The sequence below is a fragment of the Buceros rhinoceros genome, unplaced genomic scaffold (assembly GCF_000710305.1).
Source record: "Buceros rhinoceros silvestris isolate BGI_N320 unplaced genomic scaffold, ASM71030v1 scaffold22413, whole genome shotgun sequence".
Taxonomy (NCBI): domain Eukaryota; kingdom Metazoa; phylum Chordata; class Aves; order Bucerotiformes; family Bucerotidae; genus Buceros; species Buceros rhinoceros.
Genome location: NW_010405686.1, coordinates 5,783 through 6,326, shown reverse-complemented (window position 1 = coordinate 6,326; position 544 = coordinate 5,783).

Here is a 544-nt window from a genome sequence, read left to right as displayed (position 1 = left end):
AAGAGTGTGTCATTCTGAAACCTTTAATGCTTTTCTTGCATGGTCATAGGTTTTAAGACAGACCTGTTATTTTGTTTTATAAAGCAAGTAAGTTGAAGCGTCATGTTCGTTTGCTTTGGCCAAGTTGTCTGTCAAATGAGACCCCACTGCTATTTGAGCCACTTTTGCCTGTGAACTATGCAGCTGAACAGGCAAGTTAATAAGTTCAATTCAAAATAGGATTGAGAATAGAAAGAAAAAACAGGTAGTCTGATTTTTTTAAATTTTTTTTAAACCACAGTTGTTTATGTGTAATTTATTGTATGCCAACTGATAGTTGCACCTTAAACTGATTGATTTCTTTATGGTCACTGAGTCAGAGTAGGATTGATAGAATGTTGATGAAAATAACTTATTGTTAATTTTGAAAGAACTGTATTCTGGAGAATCAGTTTCATTAAAATAAATCAAAAAAGAATAATCCTTTGCCCTAAGAAAATGGATGGCAACAGCATAAACATTGAGAAATCTTTTTTCTTGCACTTTTAACCTGTGGTATTTCTGT